A 24,269-nucleotide genomic window follows, 5' to 3' on the forward strand; every position below is an offset into this window, starting at 1 on the left:
AATCCTACTCTCTTGCTCCTACTCTCATTTATTGCATTAGGACAACAATGATTCAACTGTTACTTTATGCTGCGGTAGTTGAACCCATTCCTCTGCATGGCCTGTCATTGCCACAGTAAATAATTGAAACCCACTAGCATGTGTAGGAGTTGATTAAGCCATGTTGTGTTCCTACCATGCCATGCCTGCTATTGCTTAGAGTTATGTCAGGTCTAATTCATCGGGAATGAATTGGAGTGTTACATATGTTCTGGTGCTGAGAGTTAAGCGTGTGAACATGATTTGGTAAAGGTAGCGGTGAGAGGCCATGTAGGAGTACATGGTGGGTTGTCTCATTGGGACCGTCCTTAAGAACTGAGTTCTGTGTAAGTTGTCCAATGATTAGCTACTACCACACATTGGGCTCCGGGCGCTCCAAGCTCTCTCGACTTATTAACCGCCTTGATCTCTGTCCAGGAGTTGCAAATAGTTTCTGTTGTTTGTAGGTAGTGCTATTTTTCTACCGAGTGGCACCCGGCAGGGTGGACTTGGGACAGACTAGGAACACATGGCCCGGTGTACTGAGTGGCACCCGGATGGTGGCCTCGGGAACCCTATACATATCATTTGGGGCCGTGAGTGAAAACCCGGTCGGATCTCCTTGCGGATGGAACCCGAATAGGCGACAAACCTGGACTAGAGTCTTGTGTGGTTAGTCAGGTTGTGGCCGACACCCTCGCCAGGTTTCCTCTTGAAGGTTGCCGAGATACATGACGTGTACATGGTGATAAGTGGTGAGTGCGTGTGTGAAGAAGTACACCCCTGCAGGGTTATCATGATCTATTCGAATAGCCGTGTCCTCGGTTATGGACTTCTTGGATGCTTATGTGGTACATAGACAACTTAAAGTGGATACTCTAAAATGCTCAAGACAAGTGTGAGTGCTATGGATGGCCTTCTCGTAGAGAGACGGGGATGAATCCATAGTAGTGTATTGATGCGGTGATTAGTGGACTCGTGTGCGCTGCCTCACCTCAAAGAAGTTTCTCGTAGTCATAGAACAGGATAGCCAGTGAGTCAAATATGGCTTGCTGCAACTAAACTCCACATTACCTTCTTGATACAAATGCATGTATGATAGGATCTGATGTAAGTCTTGCTGAGTACCTTTGTACTCATGTTTGCTTTATATATGTTTTGTAGGTGAGACATCTGTCTCACTAGTAGTACCACTTGGACTTCGACGAGTAGCTTGTTACCTCAGCTATGATCTTGTACCCTTGGGAGGGACTTGTAGATAGTGAGGCTTCTCAGCCTTTTCCTTTTGTAGTTGTCTGTACTTAGACATGTAATGCTTCCGTTGCTTGTATGCTCTGAATGGTGGGTCATGTCACCCCTGTTTGTTTTTAATGCTATGTGGCTCTTCTAGGCCTTTATTTATATGAGTTTGAGTTATGTTGTGATGCCATGTTGTACAACACATACTTGCATGTTATGCGTACGTGTAACGTGTATTGCTATGTGTGGGATCCGACAACCTAGTTGTTTATCCTTGGTAGCCTCTCTTATGGGGAAATGTAGTCTAGTGCTTCCACTGAGCCATGGTAGTCTGCTATAGCCCGGTTCACCGGAGTCCTGCTAGCCCAGCACTACAGCTCTGGAACAATTAGACTGGCCGGCATGTGATTCACTTCGTTCCTGTGTCTGTCCCTTCGGGGAAATGTCACGCGGTGACATCCGAAGTCCTGCCTAGCCTGCTACAGCCCGGTTCCCGGAGTCCTGTTAGCCCAGTGCTACAGCCCAGATTCGCACGCTGCTAACCGACATGCTCGATGTTGATTCATGTATGCATGTCCCCGTAAGTTAGTGCCACTTTGGATTCACGACTAGTCATGTCGGCCCGGGTTCTCTGTCATATGGATACTAGCGATACTATCATATACATGAGCCAAAAGGCGCAAACGGTCACAGGCCATGGTAAGGCGACACCCATGGGAATACCGTGCGTGAGGCCACAAAGTGATATGAGGTGTTACATGCTAGATCGGTGTGACTTAGAATCGGGGTCCCGACAGAAGTCTTGCTGAGTACCTTTGTACTCACATTGGCTTTATTTATGTTTTGCAGATGAGACATCTGTCTCACTAGTAGTTCCGCTTGGACTTCGACGAGTAGCTTGTTACCTCAGCTACGATCTTGTACCCTTGGGAGGGTCTTATAGATAGTCAAGCTTCTCAACCTTTTCCTTTTGAAGTTGTCTGTACTCAGGCATGTAATGCTTTTGTTGCTTGTATGCTCTGAATGATGGGTCATGTGACCCATGTTTGTATTTAATGCTATTTGTCTCTTCTGGGCCTTTATCTATATGAGTTTGTGTTATGTTGTGATGCCATGTTGTACAACATATACTTGCATGTTATGCGTACATGTAATGTGTATTGCTATGTGTGGGATCCGACAACCTAGTTGTCTATCCTTGGTAGCCTCTTTTATGGGGAAATGTAGTCTAGTGCTTCCACCAAGCCATGGTAGTCCGCTACAGCCCGCTTTACCGGAGTCCTGCTAGCCCAGCACTACTGCTCCGGAACACTTAGACTGGCCGGCATGTGATTCACATCGTTCATGTGTCTGTCCCTTCGGGGAAATGTCACGCGGTGACATCCGGAGTCCTGCCTAGCCTACTATAGCCCGGGTTCCCAGAGTCCTGTTAGCCCAGTTGCTACAGACGGATTCAGACGCTGATGACCGACATGCTAGATGTTGTTTCATGTATGCCTGTCCCCGTAAGTTAGTGCCAGTTTGGGTTCACGACTAGTCATGTCGGCCCGGGTTCTCTGTCATATGGATGCTAGCGATACTATCATATACTTGAGCCAAAAGGCGCAAACGGTCCCGGGCCATGGTAAGGCGACACCCATGGGAATACCGTGTGTGAGGCCGCAAAGTGATATGAAGTGTTACATTCTAGATCGGTGTGACTTAGAATCGGGGTCCTGACAGCTTTGGTATCAGAGCCTGACTGCCTGTAGGATTTCCAAGCCAACCTGGTCGAAGTTGAGTCTAGAAATTCTTTAGTTATATAGGGGAATTGATTGTGGAAGGGAATGTAAGGCTCTTTTTACTTCTTATACCTCATGCCTTCTGATCTGAGTCATCCTATCTTTCCTACGAGGTTAAGGAACTAGGCTTTCTCTTCCGTCTATCAGGATCACGAGTTACTACTCCGTAGTCTCTTAGGATTGGTTGATCAGAGTCATATTCCAGTTTCCGAGTATTCCCGGTGTAGTCTGTGTAGTACTATCATAGAACCTTGAGTGATGATGATGAGTGTGGTACTACCTCATTGTTTGCAGGATGTCTCATTTTGATCATTTTACTACCGTTATGCTGCCGGAATTGTCCTAGAAGTTCAATTGATAGTATTTTCCTTGTACTACATTCTCCATCCTATAGTTGATGTTGATCCCCGTCCTTGGTTTCGTTACTCAGGATGTCGTCAGCTAACCGAAGTTCTGTTGCTCGTAGTCGGAACCACGGAGATGGTTGGGATGAGGATCCTGCCGACCAGTCTTCGTTGGCGAAGTTCATGTTAGAGGTTGAGATGAACAAGCGTGAGACCAACCGCTTACTAGCACGTATCGAGGAGAACACCGCACCCCAGTGCAAGGAGTCAGCGACCATCCATGATTTCATTGGTCTGACACCACCTACCTTCCATCATTCCATTGAGCCACTCGATGCAGATGATTGGCTTCGTAGTATCACTCACAAGCTCCGTTCTGTGAACGTAACTGAAAGTGACAAGGTCACCTACGCTGCGTATCACCTGGAAGGTCCTGCTAGTCTTTGGTGGCAGAACTATGAGGCTATGCTTCCAGCTGTCCAGATACCTACCTGGAAAGTTTTCACTGAGGCTTTTCGCGAGCATCACATTCCTGAAGCTCTCACTGACCACAAGAGAGAAGAGTTCTATAGTTTCACCTAGAGTAAGATGGTTGTTGATGCTTACAGCACAGAGTTTGAGAACCTTGCCTGCTATGCTACAGAAGAGGGGTCCACAGACGCCAAGAAGCAGGCTAGGTTTCGGAAGGGTCTCAACCCCAAGTTGCGTTGTGATCTCCACCTGCATCACTGTGATGCATTCTAGGCCCTTGTGAACAAGGCCATTAATGTAGAGAAGGCTCAGCTCACTTACGAGGAGTCTCGTAAGCACACCCGTGATTTGGGTTCTTCCTTCGGTTCTAGTTCTCAGAAGCGCCAGATTTGGGTTCCGAACTCCGCTCTTCCACCCGATTATTCGCCAAGGCCATCTTATGAGGTACCTCCCCAGTTAAGTTGTATGCTCCACCCAGGCCTATTGGTAGACCTCTTGTAAACGCGGGTCCACGACCTACTTTAGGTACTTGCTTCACATGCGGAGAGCCAGGACACTATGCATGTGACTGCTCCGAAGCCAACTATGCTCCACCCCAGCCCGAGGAGTCTGTTCTTCGTGGTAAGCCATCACGCAAGACGATCAGTGTCAAGTCAGCTTCCACTGAGCGTGGACATGTGCGTCACGTCTCAGCTAAAGACACTCATGATGAACCGGATGTCGTTCTTGGTACACTCCTTGTCAACTGCCATCCAGCATCGGTTTTGTTCGATACTGGAGCATCTCACTCCTTCATTTCTGAAGGCTATGCTAGCTTGCACAACATTTCATTTTGTGATATGCCCCCTCCACTAGTCATTCAAACTCCTGGATCCAAATGGAAAACTTCTAGTGTAAGGGATGGTAATGACATCATCTTGGGTATGGATTGGATGAAAGGTCCTTGTTGACAGACTTGTATTCCTTGCATCACTTATAGCCATCAAGTCTACAGATATTGACATCATCTTGGGTATGGATTGGATGAAAGGTCATTATGCCAAGATTGATTGTTTCGCCAGGTTTGTTCATCTTACACATCCATTTGGCAAGATAGTCACTGTGTCCACTAGAGTTGCAAAGTGTCAGCTCTATTCTCTTAATGCCACCCCTCTTCCAGACCTTGAGGATATCCCGGTAGTCCGTGACTTTCTGGATGTCTTTCTTGAGAAACTGCCAGGTATTCCACCTGACAAAGATGTAGAGTTTGTCATAGATCTTATCCCCGGAACTGCCCCAATTTCTAGGAGACCTTACAAGATGGCACCCTTAGAGCTAGCTGAGCTGAAGAAACAGCTTGATGAGTCCTTGCAAAAGGATTTCATCCGTCCTAGTTCTTCTCCTTGGGCTTGCCCCGTCCTCTTCGTCAAGAAGAAGGATGGTACAGACCGTATGGTTGTAGATTGTCGTCCCGTTAATTTCTTCACGATAAAGAATAAATATCCGCTCCCCAGGATCAATGATCTGTATGATCAGCTCGCTGGATCCTCAGTCTTTTCCAAGATGGATTTGAGGTTAGGCTACCACCAAATCAAGATCAGAAATGGGGACATTCCTAAGATGGCTTTTGTCACTCGTTATGGCCATTACGAGTACACCGTCATGTCCTTTGGTCTAAACAATGCTCTAGCTACATTCTCCCGCTTGATGAACTCGATCTTCATGGAGTACTTAGATAAGTTCGTCGTGGTTTACCTCGATGATATTCTTATTTACTCGAAGAACAAGGAAGACCATGTCGAACATCTTAGACTTGTGCTAGAAAAACTCAGAGAGCAACGCCTTTATGCCAAGTTCTCCAAGTGTGAATTTTGGTTGCCCGAAGTGACCTACCTAGGCCACTTGATCTCTGGTAAGGGCATTGCGGTCAATCCCGAGAGAGTTCAGGCCGTCCTTGATTGGACTCCACCTGAAACAGTTAAACAAGTTAGGAGTTTCCTTAGTCTAGCCAGTTGTTGTCGACGCTTTGTTGAAAACTTCTCTAAAGTGGCCAAACCTCTCACGGAACTTCTCAAGAAGGATAAGAAGTTTGAGTGGTCCCCACAGTGTGAGCACAGTTTTCAGGAACTGAAAAGACGCCTGACTTCTGCTCCCATACTTGTGCCACCGGATTTCACTAAGGACTTTGTTATCTATTGTGATGCCTCATGACAGGGACTAGGTTGCATTCTTATGCAGGATCGTCATGTGCTTTCCTATGCATCTCGACAGTTGCATCCACATGAGGATAATTATCCTACTCATGATCTAGAGCTTGCAGCCGTAGTCTATGCACTTAAGACATGGCGACATTACCTTCTTGGTAAATGTTGCGAGATTTACACCGATCATCAGAGTCTCAAGTATATCTTCACCCAACCTAATTTAAACCTTAGCAAAGACGTTGGTTGGAGTTGATCTCAGATTACGACTTAGGGATTACCTACACCCCAGGCAAGGGCAATGTCATGGCTGATGCGCTAAGTCGTAAGTCCTATTGCAACAATCTTATTTTGCAGCAGGTCCAACCACTTCTTCATGAGGAATTCTGTAAGCTTAACCTTCACATTGCTTCCCATGGATTCCTTTCTACCTTGGTGGTGAAACCTACCCTTGTGGATCAGATCATCTCTGCTTAGAAGCAGGATACGGGAATTTCCTGCATCAAGAGGAACATTAATAATGGGGTTGTTGGTTATTTCTCTATGGATGTCGAGGTGTTGTTTTCTTTGAGAACCGCTTGGTGGTTCCCAAGAACAACAACTGCGACAACTGATCCTTAAGGAGGCTCATGAATCTCCTCTCACGATTCATCCCGGTAGTACTAAGATGTATCAGGATCTACGCCAGAGGTTCTGGGGGACCAAGATGAAGAGAGAAATCGCTAAGTTCATTGCTAAATGTGACGTTTGTCGTCGCGTTAAGGCTGAACATCAGAGGACTGCTAGCACCCTTCAGCCTTTAGCTATTCCTGAGTGGAAATGGGATAAAGTTGGTATGGACTTCATCACCGGCTTTCCTAGGACTAAGAGAGGGAATAATGCTATCTTCGTAGTCATTGATCGTCTTTCCAAAGTGGCTCACTTCCTACATGTTCGAGAGAATATCATCGCTAGTCAGCTCGCTGACTTATATATTTCTCAAATAGTTTCACTTCATGGTGTTCCACTAGAGATCAATTCAGGCCGTGGTAGTCTTAGTACTTCTCATTTCTGGGAGAGTTTCGAAGCTGCCATGGGCACCCATCTTTATTTCAGTACCACTTTCCACCCTCAGTCAAGTGGTCAGGTGGAACGGGTCAACCAAATTCTCGAAGACAAGCTTAGAGCTTGCGTTATCTCATTCTGTATAGATTGGGAGAAGTGTCTTCCTTTCGCCGAGTTTGCTTATAACAATAGCTACCAATCCAGTCTCAAGAAAGCTCCTTTTGAGATTCTGTATGGACGAAGATGTCGAACACCTTTGAACTGGTCAGAAACCGGTGCAAGACAATTCTTTGGACCGGACATGATTCAGGAGGCACAAGAGAAAGTTCGCATCATTCGTGAGAATTTGAAAACAGCCCAATCTCGTAAAAAGAGCGAGTATGACCGTCGTCATAAGGAAGTGGCTTATGAAGTTGGCGACAAAGCTTACCTTCGGGTTACCCCTTTGAAGGGTACCCATTGTTTCGGTATCAAGGGAAAGTTGGCTCCTCGTTACTGTCGGTGGGAACAACACCTATGGGATCACAAGAATCCCTACTGTGGTTAGCGGGGCGCGGGGTCGTGAGAAGAGCGGATCAAACAGATAGCACACGGTTCGTTTATCCAGGTTCGGGCCGTGAGGATGTGTAAAACCCTACTCCTGCTCTGGTGGATTGTATATCTATGTTCTTGAGCTAGCTGTGGGGCGTGAGGAGCTCCAAAAAGCCGAATCCTCCCTCTGGTCGCCTCGGGCCTCCTTTTATAGAAAAAGGGGTTGCCACAGTGGCACACAGGAGGTGGAAAGGGTACAGTGATGCGAGGTTATCCCTCGCATTACATGACAAGGCGCATTTAATGCGTCTTGCTTAGGTGTCCTTGCTTTATCGGGGACGGGGGAGAAACCTGTCTCGTCCGTCGCTGCTCCTTCTTGTGTCGACACGTGCCCTGGCTAGCGACGCCTGAGATGACATGTAGGTAGGCAAGCAGCTGAGGTGGCGTAATGGTGGGTCTTCATGAAGATCTGCATGGCGCCACGCAGGTGCCTGCCCAGCTGGTTGGGTCGGCAGCTGCATGCGAACGGCGGTGGAGGTTTAGTCGGTGTGGGCCTGGTGGTGGTCCTGCGGATGTCCTTGGCAAGGGCCTTGCCGGGGCCCGGCAAGGGTTTTGCCGAGGCGCTTGCTGTCATCCCCGGCAAGGTGCTTGCTGGGGGCCTTGTGGTTTTCCTTGGTTGGGATCCCGCCAAGGGTTGTCATCTTCTATAGTGTGTATCTGATCTTGAATGTCTTCACAAAGATCTGCATGCCACCATGGGGACGATTCCCGAATCCTTGCCCCATGGGGGCAGTGGACTCAAGGGTGATTTTCTCCGTAGGTGTGGGGCGAGTTGCCGTGGCAAGGATCTTGCCGGGGTTGCTAAAACTGTCTCCCGGCAAGGATCTTGCCTGGGGAGTCCGCTTTGTCCCCTTTGCTCTTCGTGGTCTTGGCCTTGGCGTCGTTCTAGTTCTCTTGAGCTTCGGTCTTACCCTGGATCACCTCCCTTGCCTTGCTTGGTGTGGTGGTGCCCGTGGCTCAGACTGCCCGTGCACAGTTATAGGGATACAAAAAGTGTACCCCTCTTTTTGTACACCGACAGTTACATTGGTCCTTTTCACATTCTCGCTAAATGAGGAGAGGTTGCCTACCAATTGGAACTACCCCACATCTTTCTTGAGTTCATGATGTCTTCCACGTCTCTCAACTCAGGTGTTGCTTCTCGGATCCCATCCGCGGAGTGGACCATGAAACGCTTGATCTCTAAGATAACCTCACATATCGATAGTACCCTGTTCGCATTCTAGATCAAGCAGAGTGTGTCACTCGACGTCATAACATCAAGTTTCTGAAGGTTCAGTGGTATCATCATTCCGAGAGAGAAGCTACCTGGGAGCGAGAAGATCGTCTTCGACTTGAGTACCCCACTTTCTTTCCGCCGACTCCTGAATCTCGGGACGAGATTCTTTTGAGTGGGGGCGAGTTTTCACATCCCTAGTTCTGGTATGACCTAGACTCGCTGGTCATGTGTGCATCATGTTTAAATTTCATTTACATTTGAAATGGGGATTTGTGAAACCCTCAAAGATCATTTCTGGAAATAACCCAGATAAAAATTGCTCCAAAAAGGTCCAAGAAAATGTTCATGTTGCTCTCTGAAAATATTGGTCAGAGGTAAAATTCAAACAAATATTTTTAGGACCTCATAAATATTTATTTTTGCTACTTGGAATTAATGCAATACTTATTTGCATTGGATATATATATATGTTATATGTTATATATTTTGTATATGTCCAAAAATTATGCTAGTTGATGAGGAGCTCTAGAATAATACCACTAGCTCCTACAAAAATTGGCATAAGTAGATAAATTAGTTTGCTATTGTTTTTAAATCAAACAAATGTCAGAAAAATAGAAAAGGAAACAAAAGGGAAGAAAACCCACCTGCACTTACGTCCCTGTGCAGCCTGGCCTGGCCCAGTGGCCCAACAAGCCGGCCCTGCCGACTGGCAGTGCCAGTCGTCATCCTCCTAGCACCAGGAGGACGAGAGGCACGCGCTCGCCACCCGTGCGCATGGGCGCCACGCAACCTGCCTGCCTGGTCTCTCCCTCGATGCCCTGGCCGTCCCGAACGTCGCCATGCACCGCCCGGGACCTCTCTCACTCTCTCACGCTCTCCCTACTCCCCTGGATCTCTCCCTCTGCTCGGACCGAACGCGCCCGTCGCCGCCGTTGGCCATTACCGCGCCCACCGCCACGGCCTCGCCCCTCTGACGTGCCCAAGAGCTCCGCGTTGTTTCCTTGTCCTCGAAGCCAAGCCACGCGCCTCGGGAGGCCCTAGAGCGCCGCCATCGTCTTCGTCACCGGCTGCCCGAGATCGCCGACGACGCTCCGACCACCCAATGCTTCCCCGAGCTCGCTGACGCCTTTGCTGGATCCGCCGTGAGCTCTACTTCGTTTCCCCCTCCTCCCCGTGCTCGTTTGCCCCGTCTAGCTAGCTCAACCACCGCGCCCGCGAGCACCTCGCCGCCGTCCATGTCACCGGCCTTGTTCTAGCCCGCTTCCGCCCAAACCAAGCGTGTCACTGTGCTCCTGGTGATGCCAGGAGGCCGTAGAGGCCCTCCACAGCCCCTGCCGTGCACCGTAGCGCTGTGCCCGCACGCCACCGAACTCCGGTAGCCGCCCCGAGCTCCGCTCCGGCGAGCTCTGGCCATCCCCGCCTCTGCCACTTGGTCCAGATGACGTGGACGCGCGCTGGCTCCTTGCCCGTGGTCTCCGTCGCCCAAATGGTCGCCGGAGCGACGATCCCGAGCCCCTCTGCCGCGTTCGGCCTCGCCGGCAGGTAAACACCGGTGGGATTGACCGGGTCTAAGCCCCCCTATTGACCCAGCTTTGACCCGTGTGGGTCAGTGACGTGTGGGGCCTGGCCATGCTAATTTTAAGTTTAGGATTAGTTTGACAATTAGTTGACTTTGTTAGTTAACCATGACACTGACGTGTGGACCCACACGCCAGGTTTGACCTGGTCAGCCACGATTGACCCACTGACGTCATGCCTCTGTAATGCTGACTTAGTTATTCATTTTCCGGTATTAAAATAAATCAGGAAAATCCAGAAAATGATGTAAACTTGTAAAATTCATAGAAATTCAACCGTAGATCAGATTGAAATAACTTATATATGAAAAATTATCAGAAAAATTCAATCTATCCTTATGTACCATTTTCATGGATGAAAAAGCAAGTTATACCTGCTATATATGTGAAAACACATTCATGGCATTTTAAGAGACTTAATTTAGAGTTGCATTTGAACCTTTGGTTCAAATGGACCTCTTCCAAATAGAATGCTTGATTCATTAGCACAAACAACAACACATATTCGTGCCATGTTCATACATCATATTGTTGCATCTGCTTGTGTATTGATTGGCGACATCGTTCCTTCTCGATAGGTTCTGCTCCGAAGAGTGTTCCAGAGTACCTGTCTGAGAAGTAGTGCCCCTCTGTTGATCTATCAGGCAAGCAAACCCCCTTGTTCATTCCGATACAATCCTACCCTCTCGCTCCTGCTCTCGTTTATTGTATTAGGACAACAATGATTCAACTACTACTTTATGCTGCGGTAGTTGAACCCATTCCTCTGCATGACCTGTCGTAGCCACAGTAAATAGTTGAAACCCGCTAGCATGTGTCGGAGTTGATTGAGCCATATTGTGTTCCTACCATGCATTGCCTGCTATTTCTTAGAGTATGTCAGGTCTGATTCATTGGGAATGAATTGGAGTGCAGTGCTATGTTCTGATGTTGGGAGTTAAGTGTGTGAACACGATTTGGTAAAGGTAGCGGTGAGAGGCCATGTAGGAGTACATGATGGGTTGTCTCATTGGGACCGTCCCTAAGAACTAAGTTCTGTGTAAGTTGTCCAATGACTAGCTACTACCACACATTGGGCACCGGGCGCTCCAAGCTCTCTCGACTTATTAACTGACTTGATCTTTGTCCAGGAGTTGCAAATAGTTTCTCGTGTTTGTAGGTAGTGTTTGTAGTCTACCAAGTGGCACCCGGCCACGTGGGCTTGGGACAGACTAGGCACTATGGCACGGTGTACCAAGTGGCACCCAGATGGTGGGTTTGGGAACCCTGCTCACATCGTTTGGGGCCGTGAGCGACACCCCGACCGGATCTCCTTGCCGATGCAACCAGAATAGGCGATAAACCTGGATGAGAGATTTGTGTGGTTAGTCAGGTCATGGACGACACCCTCGCTGGGCTTCCGCTTGAAGGTTGCCGAGTACCCGTCGTGTAAACGGCGATAAGTGGTGAGAGCGGGTGTGAAGAAGTACACCCCTGCAGGGTTTTCATGATCTATTCGAATAGCCGGGTCCGTGGTTATGGACTTCTTGCATACTTACGTGGTACATAGACAACTTAAAGTGGATACTCTAAAATGCTCAAGACAAGTGTGAATGCTATGGATGGCCTTCTCGTAGAGAGACGGGAATGAATCCATAGTAGTGTATTGATGTGGTGATTTGTGGACTCGTGTGCGTTGCCTCACCTCAAAGAAGTTTCTCGTAGTCGTAGAACAAGATAGCCACTTAGTCAAAGCTGGCTTGCTGCAACTAAACCCCACATTACCTTCTTGATACAAATGCATGTATGATAGGATCTGATGTAAGTCTTGCTGAGTACCTCTGTACTCATGTTTGCTTTATTTATGTTTTGCAGGTGAGACATCTGTCTCACTAGTAGTACGACTTGGACTTCGACGAGTAGCTTGTTACCTCAGCTATGATCTTGTACCCTTGGGAGGGACTTGTAGATAGTGAGGCTTCTCAGCCTTTTCCTTTTGTAGTTGTCTATACTCAGACATGTAATGCTTCCGTTGCTTGTATGCTCTGAATGATGGGTCATGTGACCCATGTTTGTATTTAATGCTATGTGGCTCTTCTGAGCCTTTTCTATATGAGTTTGTGTTATGTTGTGATGCCATGTTGTACAACACATACTTGCATGTTATGCGTACGTGTAACGTGTATTGCTATGTGTGGGATCCTACAACCTCGTTCTATATCCTTGGTAGCCTCTCTTATGGGGAAATGTAGTCTAGTGCTTCCACCGAGCCATGGTAGTCCGCTACAGCCCGCTTTACCGTAGTCCTGCTAGCCCAGCACTACTGCTTCGAAACACTTAGGCTGGCCGGCATGTGATTCACATCGTTCCTATGTCTGTCCCTTCGGGGAAATGTCACACGGTGACATCCGGAGTCCTGCCTAGCCTGCTACAGCCCTGGTTCCCAGAGTCCTGTTAGCCCAGTTGGTACAGCCGGATTCACACACTGCTGACCGACATGGTCGATGTTGTTTCATGTATGCATGTCCCCGTAAGTCAGTGCCGCTTTGGGTTCACGACTAGTCATGTCGGCCCAGGTTCTCTGTCATATGGATGCTTGCGATACTATCATATACGTGAGCCAAACAGCGCAAACGGTCCAGGGCCATGATAATGCGACACCCGTGGGAAACCCGTGCGTGAGGCCGCAAAGTGATATGAGGTGTTACATGCTAGATCGGTGTGACTTAGAATCGGGGTCGTGATAGAGGCCCTATAATTCCTATTCTTTCCTTTGCTTTCCTTGGCGGGGACTGTTGCTGCTTCTTCTACTACAACTGCATCCCGATACATCTTGTCCACACAGATAATTGCATCCTTCTCATCTGACTGGATAATGAGGACTCCCAATGGCCCAGGCATCTTCAGGGTGTTGCAAGCATAGTGGGATGCTACCATGAACTTGGCAGGGCTGGTCGTCCAAGAATCCCATTGTACAGCAGGGGGAGATCAACCACATCAAACACAATCTTCTCAGTTCGAAAGTTCAGCTCGCCCCCAAACGTCACCGGCAACGTAATCTTCCCCTTAGGATGACTCCTGCCGGGATTAACTCCTTGAAACGTGCTGGTGGCCTCTAGCACTTCTTCTCCTATTTAAAGCTTGTTGATAAGTGCTGGGGAAATCAGATTCAACCTAGCCCGGCCATCCACTAACATCTTCGTGACCCTAAGGTTGCGAATTGTTGGGGAGACCAACAACGGCAAACACCCTACCGCAGTAGTGCGGCAAGGGTGACCCTCCTCATTGAAGATGATCACCTTGCGGGACCACTTGAGTGGCTTCCGGGCCTCTGGTGCTGGTTCCACAGCATTGACCTCTCGTGCCCATTGCTTGAGCTGGCGATGAGAGGTGTGCAAAGATGCACCTCCATCAATGCATAGGGTGTCAGTGGCCTTCTGAAATTCCTGCTCGCTGGTTTCCACCTCATCCCCTTCATTACTCACATCATCACAGATTTCCTTCTATTGGCCCCTGGCAGGTTTTCCTTGGTTCCAAAAGGGTCTGCCGGGGCGATTTGCTTCACCGCCTCGGCCCTTACCGCCAACAGCATTCTAACCTTTCTCCTTATCACGCTTATCATACACTACCCTCTGTCTCTTGATAAGTTGCTCAACCTGATAACACTCCTGAATGTCGTGGCCTTTGGTCCGGTGGATCTTGCAATATGGCCCATCACCTTTCCCAACTTTTTCCATGGCAGCGGCCTCCCGGCAGGTAGTGCATGTGGTAGCTTCCTTGCCGGGGGCCACAGCCTTGGCCTTCTTGCCGGTACTAGGTGTGCCCGAACCTTCTACAATCATCACTGCCTTATCTCTTGGCTTCTTACTGCACTTGCTGCCCTTCCTCTGACTAGTTGATTCATCCTCATCCTCGGAATCAACATTAATGCAATCCTCCTCTCCGGGAAACTTCCTTCCTTCTTCCATCTTGGTACATTTGTCCACCAACGTATATAGTTCTTTCACAGTCTTGGGCAACCGCACGTTCATTTTGGAACAATTGGGGCGGTTGCAAACGTCGGACTAGAAAGCGGCTATAACAGCTGCCGAATGGATATTTGGAAATTTTCTATGAATCTTACTGAATCTCTGCAAATATTTATGGAGGGTTTCTCCTTCCTTCTGCCGGAGAAGCTGCAGGTCGATGGGCCTGCCGGGCTTTTGGTGGCCACCGGTGAAGCCACTGATGAACTCGTGGCACATGTCTGCCCATAACGAAATGGAGTTCCCCTGTAGGCGCATCAGCCAAGACCTCACATTGGGCTTGAGTGCCAAAGGGAAGAAGTTGGCGAACACCTTCTCATCTCTTCCCCCGGCAGCCTGAACAGCGATGGTGTATATGCTCAGGAGCTCTGTTGGGTTCAGCCTCTCGTTGTACTTCTCAGGTATCTTCGGCTTAAATGTATGAATGGACGGCCAACAGACTTGCTGCAGCTCTTGTGTAAAGGCAGGGCAGCCGACCTCGAAAGGTAGGCACCCGCCAACATCGATCGTAGGCTCATCGACGTTGAGGCCGTCACACCCATCGGTCTAACGGGGGTCGTTGCGGTGCCGCTCGACGACAACGCGCGTGTCTCCCCGCTGCCTGTCTTCCGGGGTTCGACATGGGCCTGGATGTGCTCGAGGGTTAGAAGAGGCCATTGAGATGTCGTTGGGGTCTTCATTATGCTGCGTCATCATCGGCTACCGTGGTGGGGACCGAACCATGGGGACGGCCCCCTTCATATGGCTATCGGCGGACAGTGGATGTTGCTTGGGGAGGTTGTAGTGGGCAAGCTCGTCATGGGCCCCCAGCTTCGGCAAAACAAAGCAGGCTTTGGATGGTGGCATGCCACTCATCCATCTGCTCGACCGTTGGTGGGAATCTGAGCAATAGCTGAGCTCACGCCATGGCCTCCATGGCCGTGCTTGGCATGGATGTCGATGACGTCAACCGCACCGTTGCCTGGCTCCGGATGGTGCTAGTGGCGGCGCCGCCGCCGCTGCCGCGCCCACACTGCTGTGGGACTACCACCGGGATGGCGGGGTCACACAGCAGTGGCGCTCGAAGATCATCGGCTCCGTTGAGCACGGCAACTTGGTTGGCTCATCCAAGAGGAGGCGCATGTGCCGCGGCCGCTCCTGTGGCGGGGTCAACTGGAGGGCGATGGCTCGCCCCGGACCGAGCGCCGTTGCTGCGGCTGTGCTCGCCGGATAGAGGAGGGGGCGTGGACAGAGTGACCCCCTCACATGTACCTTACAGAGCTTGACCGTCGAGACGCTGGTGATGTTGTTCTCCTCCTGTAGCTCCGGCCCCTGTGTCGGCCGCGGGGCAGGCAGTAACGGTGCCACCTACTCCAACCACGCCCCAGCGGCGTCCATGTTCATACGTCTCCAACGTATCTACAATTTTTGATTGTTCCATGCTATTATATTATCTGTTTTGGATGTTTAATGGGATTTAATATACCTTTTATATTATTTTTGGGACTAACCTACTAACCGAAAGCCTAGTGCAAATTGCTATTTTTTTGCCTATTTCAGTGTTTCCCAGAAAAGGAATATCAAACGGAATCCAAACGGAATGAAACCTTCGCGGGGATTTTTTTGGAACAAACGTGATCCAGGAGAATTGGAGTGGACATCAAGGAAGCATCGAGGTGGCCATGAGGTAGGACGGCGCGCCCCCCACCCTCGTGGGCCCCTTGCAGCTCTACCGACCTATTTCTTTTTCCTATATATACTCTTATACCCTAAAACCTTCCTAGGGAGCAACGAAACACCTTTTCCAGCGCCGCAACCTTCTATACCCGTGAGATCCCATCTTGGGGCCTTTTCCAGCGCTCCACCGGAGGGGGATTCGATCACGGAGGGCTTCTACATCAACACCATAGCCTCTCCGATGATGTGTGAGTAGTTTAACATAGACCTTCGGGTCCATAGTTATTAGCTAGATGGCTTCTTCTCTCTTTTTGGATCTTAATACAAATTTCTCCTCGATCTTCTTGGAGATCTATTCGATGTAAATCTTTTTGCGGTGTGTTTGCCAAGATCCGATGAATTGTGGGTTTATGACATGATTATCTATGAATATTATTTGATTCTTCTCTGAATTCTTATATGCATGATTTGATATCTTTGCAAGTCTCTTCAACTTATCGGTTTAGTTTGGCCTACTAGATTGATCTTTCTCGCAATGGGAGAAGTGCTTAGCTTTGGGTTCAATCTTGCGGTGTCCTTTCCCAGTGACAGAAGGGGCAGCAAGGCACGTGTTGTATTGTTGCCATCGAGGATAAAAAGATGGGGTTTATATCATATTTCTTGAATTTATGCATCTACATCATGTCATCTTGCCTAAAGCATTACTCCATTCTTATGAACTTAATACTCTAGATGCATGCTGGATAGCGGTCGATGTGTGGAGTAATAGTAGTAGATGCAGAATCGCTTTGGTCTACTTGTCACGGATGTGATGCCTATATTCATGATCATTGCCTTAGATATCATCGTAACTCTGCGCTTTTCTATCAATTGCTCGGCAGTAATTTGTTCACGCACCGTAATACTTGCTATCTTGAGAGAAGCCACTAGTGAAACCTATGGCCCCCGGGTCTACTTTACATCATATTAGTTTCCCGTCAACTAGCCATTTCGGTCGCCGTTTATTTTGCAATCTTTATTTTCCAATCTATATCAAAAAATACCAGAAATATTTATCTTATTATCTCTATCAGATCTCACTCTCGTAAGTGACCGTGAAGGGATTGACAACCCCTTTATTGCGTTGGTTGCGAGGTTCTTGTTTGTTTGTGCAGGTACTAGGCGACTTGCGTGTAGTCTCCTACTGGATTGATACCTTGGTTCTCAAAAATTGAGGGAAATACTTACGCTACTTTGCTGCATCACCCTTTCCTCTTCAAGGGAAACCAACGCATGCTCAAGAGGTAGCAAGAAGGATTTCTGGCGCTGTTGCCGGGGAGATCTACGCACACGTCAAGACATACCAAGTACCCATCACAAACTCTTATCCCTCGCATTACATTATTTTCCATTTGCTTCTCGTTTTCCTCTCCCCCACTTCACCTTTGCCGTTTTATTTGCCCTCTTTTCTGTTCGCCTTTTTTCCATGCCTCTTGTTTGCTTGTGTGTTGGATTGATTGTTTATCACGATGGCTTAAGACAATACTAAATTGTGTGACTTTTACAATACCAACAATAATGATTTTATTAGCACTCCGATTGGTCCTCTTACCGATGCTAAATCTTGTGAAATTAATACTGCATTGCTGAATCTTGTCATGAAAGATCAATTTGCTAGCCTTCCTAGTGAAGATGCTGCTACCCATCTAAACAGCTTTGTTGATTAATGTGACATGCAAAAGAAGAAAGACGTGGATAATGATATTGTTGAATTTAATCTATTCCCGTTTTCACTTAGAGATCGTGCTAAAACTTGGTTCTCTTCATTGCCTAAAAATAGTATTGATTCATGGAATAAGTGCAAAGATGCTTTTATCTCTAAGTATTTTCCTCCCGCTAAGATCATCTCTCTTAGAAACGATATTATGAATTTTAAGCAACTTGGTCATGATCATGTTGCACAAGCTTGGGAGAGGATGAAATTAATGATACGTAATTTTCCTACACATGGTTTGAATTTATGGATGATTATACAAAAAAATTATGCTGGGTTGAATTTTGCTTCTAGAAATCTTTTAGATTCGGCCGCGGGAGGCACTTTTATGGAAATCACTTTAGGAGAAGCTACTAAACTCCTAGATAATATTATGGTTAATTGTTCTCAATGGCACATCGAAAGATCTACTAGTAAAATGGTTCATGCGATAGAAGAGATTAATGTCTTGAGTGGAAAGATGTATGAACTTATGAAATTGTTTGCTAATAAGAGTGTTTCTTCTGATCCTAATGATATGCCTTTGTCTAATTTGATTGAGAATAGTAATGAATCTGTGGATGTGAATTTTTTTGGTAGGAACAATTCTGGTAACAATGCATATAGAGGAAACTATGCATATAGAGGAAACTTTAATTCTAGGCCGTTCCCTCGTAATTCCTCTAATAATTATGGTAATTCCTACAACAACTCTTATGGAAATTTTAATAAGATGCTGATACGTCCATTTTGCATCATGCTTTTATATCGATATTTATTGCATTATGGGCTGTTATTTCACATTATGTCACAATACTTATGGCTATTCTCTCTTATTTTACAAGGTTTACATAAGGAGGGAGAATGCCAGCAATTGGAATTCTGGGCTGGAAAAGGAGCAAATATTAGAGTCCTATTATGCACAACTCCAAAAGTCCTGAAACTCCACGGTATACCTTATAATAAATAAAGAAAAATTCTCGCCAAAGATGAAGACCAGGGGGCCCACACCCTGTCCACGAGGGTGGGGGCGCCCCCCTAGGGCGCGCCCCCTACCTCGTGGGCCCCCTGGTGGCTCTCCGATGACCATCTTCTGCTATATGAAGTCTTTCGTCGAGAAAAAAACCAGAGGCAACCTTTCGGGACGAAACTCCACCGCCACGAGGCAGAACCTTGGCGGAACCAATCTAGGGCTCCGGCAGAGCTGTTCTGCCGGGAAACTTCTCCCCCGAAGGGGGGAAATCATCGCCATTGTCATCACCAACGCTCCTCTCATCGGGAGAGGGCAATCTCCATCAACATATTCATCAGCACCATCTCATCTCAAAACCCTAGTTCATCTCTTGTATCCAATTGTTGTCTCCAAGTCCGGGATTGGTGCTAGTAGGTTGCTAGTAGTGTTAATTACTCCTTGTAGTTGATGCTAGTTGGTTAAATTGGTGGAAGATCATATGTTCAGATCCTTTATGAATATTATTTCCCCTATGATTATTAACATGAATATGCTTTGTGAGTAGTTACGTTTGTTCCTGAGGACAAGGGAGAAGTCTTGCTATTAGTAGTCATGTGAATTTGGTATTCGTTCGATATTTTGATGAGATGTACGTTGTCTAGCCTCTAGTGGTGTTATGTGAACGTCGACTACATAACACTTCACCATTATTTGGGCCTAGAGGAAGGCATTGGGAAGTAATAAGTAGATGATGGGTTGCTAGAGTGACAGAAGCTTAAACCCTAGTTTATGCGTTGCTTCATAAGGGGCTGATTTGGATCCATATGTTTCATGTTATGGTTAGGTTTACCTTAATACTTTTGTTGTAGTTGCGGATACTTGCAATAGAGACTAATCATAAGTGGGATGCTTTTTCAAGCAAAAAAAGCACCCAAGCACCGGTCCACCCACATGTCAAAATATCAAAGTACCGAACGAGAATCATATGAACGTGATGAAAACTAGCTTGGCGATATTCCCATGTGTCCTCGGGAGCACTTTTCCTTATATAAGAGTTTGTCCAGGTTGTCCTTTGTTAAAAAAAGGATTGGGCCACCTTTCTGCACTTTATTTACTTTTGTTACTTGTTGATCGTTACAAATTATCTTATCACAAAACTATCTGTTACCACTTATTTCAGTACTTGCAGAGAATACCTTGTTGAAAACTGCTTATCATTTCCTTCTGCTCCTCGTTGGGTTCGACACTCTTACTTATCGAAAGGACAACGATAGATCCCCTATACTTGTGGGTCATCAAGAATATTTTCTGGCTCCTATGCTAGGGAGTGAAGCGCCTTTGGTAGGTGGAATTTCGTAAGGAAAAATTTATATAGTGTGCTGAAATTTACTCTCACTTGTTACTATGGAAAGTAACCCTCTGAGGGGCTTGTTCGGGGTATCTTCACCCCGACCAGTACAGAAAAAAGTTGCTCCTCAACCCACTGAACCTATTGAAAATGAAATTCCTTATGAGTATCCTTCGGTATGATAGAAAAACTGCTAGCTAATCCTTTTACAGGAGATGGAACAAAGCATCCTGATGAACACCTAATATATGTGGATGAAGTTTGTGGATTATTTAAGCTTGCAGGTATACCCGATGATGTTTCTAAGAAGAAGGTCTTCCCTTTATCTTTGAAGGGAGATGCATTGACATGGTATAGGCTATGTGATGATACGAGATCATGGAACTATAGAAGATTGAAATTGGAATTTCATCAAAAGTATTACCCTATGCATCTTGTTCATCGTGACCACAATTATACATATAATTTTTGGCCTCGCGAAGGAGAAAGCATCGCTCAAGCTTGGGGGGGGGGCTTAAATCAATGTTATATTCATGCCCCAATCATGAGCTCCAAGGAGACACAATTCTTCAAAAAAATTATGCTCGGCTTTTTGAAAATAATCGCACCATGCTTGATACTTCTTGTGCTCGCTCTTTTATGATGAATACTATTGGATTTAGATGGGATTTATTGGATAGAATTAAACGCAACTCTGAAGATTGGGATCTCGACAAAGGTAAGGAGTCAGGTATGACACCTAAGTTTGATTGTGTTAAATCTTTTATGGATACCGATATTTCCCGTAAGTTTAGCACTAAATATGGACTTGATTCTGAGATAGTAGCTTCTTTCTGTGAATCTTTTGCTACTTATGTTGATCTCCCTAAGGAGAAGTGGTTTAAATATCATCCTCCCATAGAAGTAAAAGTAGCTGCACCTATTAAAGTTGAAGAAAAGATTGTCACTTATAATGATCCTATTGTTCCTACTTATTATGTTGAGAAACCACCTTTCCCTGTTAGGATAAAGGATCGTGCTAAAGCTCCAACTATGGTTCGTAAAGGCAATATTAAAACATATACACCTCCTGAGCAAGTTAAAGTAGAGCCTAATATTGCAATTGTTAAAGATATCTTGTCTGATAATATTGATGGGCATGTTATTCAGTTCTGCGATGAAACTGCTAGAATTGCTAAACCTTGTGCTAAAGATAAGCATAGACTTGTGGTAGGCGTGCCTGTTATTTCTGTTAAAATAGGAGAACAATGTTATCATGGCTTGTGTGATATGGGTGCTAGTGCTAGTGTTATACTTTATGACTTGTATAAAGAAATCAAGCATGAAATTGCACCTGCTGAGTTAGAAGATATTGATGTCATAATTAAACTTGCTAATAAAGATACTATTTCAACAGTGGGAATTGTTAGAGAAGTTGATGTCTTATGCGGGAAAACTAAATATCCTGCTGATTTTCTTGTTCTTAGTTCCCCACAAGATAGCTTTTGTCCCATTATATTTGGTATACCCTTCTTGAACACTGTCAATGCTAAGATAGACTGCGAAAATAATGTTGTTACTACTGGCTTGGATGATATGACTCATGAATTTAATTTCTCTAAATTTAGTAAACAACACCGTGAAGAAGAATTGCCTAGTAAGGATGAAATTATTGGTCTTGCCTCTATTGCCGTACCTCCTAGTGATCCTTTAGAACAATATTTGCTAGACCATGAGAATGATATATTTATGAATGAAAGAAGGGAAATAGATGAAGTATTCTTTAAACAAGAACCTATTCTGAAACACAATTTGCCTGTTGAAATCCTAGGGGATCCTCCTCCACCTAAGGGTGATCCCGTGTTTGAGCTTAAACCGTTGCCTGATAATCTTAAATATGCTTATCTTGATGAAAAGAAGATATATCCTGTTATTATTAGTGCTAACCTTTCAGAGCATGAAGAACAAAGATTATTGAAAACTCTGAAGAAGCACCATGCTGCTATTGGATATACTCTTGATGATCTTAAGGGCATTAGTCCCACTCTATGTCAACATAAAATAAATTTGGAAGCAGATGCCAAACCAGTTCGTGATCCTCAACGACGTCTGAATCCTAAAATGAAAGAACTGGTAAGAAAATAAAAACTAAAGCTTCTGGAGGCATGTATAATTTATCCCGTTGCTGATAGTCAGTGGGTAAGTCCTGTTCATTGTGTCCCTAAGAAGGGAGGTATTACTGTTGTTCCTAATGATAAAGATGAATTGATTCCACAAAGAATTATTACAGGTTATAGGATGGTAATTGATTTCCGCAAATTAAATAAGGCTACTAAGAAACATCATTACCCCTTACCTTTTATCGATCAAATGCTAGAAAGATTATGCAAACATACACATTACTGCTTTCTAGATGGTTATTCTGGTTTCTCTCAAATATCTATGTTGGCTAAATATCAATCAAAGACTACTTTTACATGCCCTTTTGGTACTTTTTCTTATAGACGTATGCCTTTTGGTTTATGTAATGCACCTGCTACCTTTCAAAGATGCATGATGCCTATATTCTCTAACTTTTGTGAAAAGATTTGTGAGGTTTTCATGGACGACTTTTCTGTCTATGGATCTTCTTTTGATGATTGCTTGAGCAATCTTGTTCGAGTTTTGCAGAGATGTGAAGAAACTAATCTTTTCTTGAATTGGGAAAAGTGCCACTTTATGGTTAATGAGGGTATTGTCTTGGGGCATAAAGTTTCTGAAAGAGGTATTGAAGTTGATAAAGCCAAGGTTGATGCTATTGAAAAGATGTCGTGTCCCAAGGACATCAAAGGTATAAGAAGTTTCCTTGGTCATGCCGGATTTTATAGGAGGTTCATTAAGTGCTTCTCAAAAATTTCTCGGCCTCTGACTAATTTACTACAAAAAGATATACCATTTGTCTTTGATGATGATTGTGTAGAAGCATTTGAAATACTTAAGAAAGCATTAGTCTCTGCACCTATTGTTCAGCCACCTGATTGGAATTTACCCTTTGAAATTATGTGTGATGCTAGCGATTATGCTGTAGGTGTTGTTCTAGGGAAAAGAGTTGATAAGAAATTAATTGTTATCCATTATGCTAGTAAGACTCTAGACAATGATCAAAGAAATTATGCTACTACTGAAAAAGAAATTTTAGCAGTTGTATTTGCTTGTGATAAGTTCAGACCTTATATTGTTGATTCTAAACTAACTATCCACACTGATCATGACGCTATTAAATATCTTCTGGAGAAGAAAGATGCTAAACCTAGACTTATTAGATGGGTTCTCTTGCTACAAGAATTTGATTTACATATTGTTGATAGAAGAGGAGCTGAGAACCCCGTTGCAGACAACTTATCTAGGTTAGAGAATGTTCTTGATGACCCACTACCTACTGATGATAGCTTTCCATATGAACAATTAAATGTCATAAGTACTTCTCTTAGTACTCCTTGGTATGTTGATTATGCTAATTACATAGTTGCTAAATTCATACCACCTAGCTTCACATACCAACAAAAGAAAAAAGTTCTTCTATGATTTGAGATATTACTTTTGGGATGACCCACATCTTTATAAAGAAGGAGTAGATGGTGTTATTAGGTGTTGTGTACCTGAGCATGAACAGGAACAGATCCTACACAAGTGCCACTCCGAAACTTATGGAGGACACCACGCGGGAGATAGAACTGCACATAAGGTATTGCAATCCGGTCTTATTGGCCTACTCTCTTCAAGGATGCCCGTAAGTTTGTCCTATCTTGTGATGAATGTCAAATAATTGGTAATATTAGTAGACGTCAAGAAATGCCTATGAATTATTCACTTGTTATTGAACCATTTGATGTTTGGGGCTTTGATTATATGGGACCTTTTCCTGCCTCTAATGGATATACACATATTTTAGTTGTTGTTGATTACGTTACTAAGTGGTTAGAAGCTATTCCAACTAGTAGTGCTGATCATAACACTTCTATTAAAATGCTTAGAGAAGTTATTTTTCCGAGGTTTGGAGTCCCTAGATATTTAATGACTGATGGTGGTTCACATTTTATTCATGGTGCTTTCCGTAAAATGCTTGCTAAATATGACGTCAATCATAGAATT

This window comes from Triticum urartu, chromosome 6A (assembly GCF_056163025.1).
Source record: "Triticum urartu cultivar PI428250 chromosome 6A, HENAU_Tu73, whole genome shotgun sequence".
NCBI classification, from domain to species: domain Eukaryota; kingdom Viridiplantae; phylum Streptophyta; class Magnoliopsida; order Poales; family Poaceae; genus Triticum; species Triticum urartu.